At 48.2% G+C, this 367-nt stretch overlaps 1 pseudogene; it reads left to right on the forward strand.

The window, feature by feature from the left end:
- Positions 1-367, forward strand: part of LOC125481166 — a 3376-nt pseudogene that overhangs the window by 403 nt on the left and 2606 nt on the right.

Here is a 367-nt window from a genome sequence, read left to right on the forward strand (position 1 = left end):
AGAGAGGAGAGAGAAAGAAGAGACACAGAGACAGAGAGAGAGACAGAGAGAGGGAGGGAGAAGACAGAGACAGAGAGAGCGAAGACAGAGAGAGAGAGAAGACAAACAGACAGACAGAGAAGACAGACAGAGAAGACAGACAGAGAAGACAGACAGAGAAGACAGACAGACAGACAGAGAGGAGAGAGAAAGAAGAGACACAGAGACAGAGAGAGAGACAGAGAGAGGGAGGGAGAAGACAGAGACAGAGAGAGCGAAGACAGAGAGAGAGAGAAGACAGACAGACAGAGAGAGAAGACGGACAGAGAGAGAGAGAGATAACAGACAGATAACAGACAGATAGAGAGAAGACAGACAGACAGACAGA

Source organism: Rhincodon typus, unplaced genomic scaffold, assembly GCF_021869965.1.
Source record: "Rhincodon typus isolate 14 unplaced genomic scaffold, sRhiTyp1.1 hic_rhity00001074, whole genome shotgun sequence".
Lineage (NCBI taxonomy): Eukaryota > Metazoa > Chordata > Chondrichthyes > Orectolobiformes > Rhincodontidae > Rhincodon > Rhincodon typus.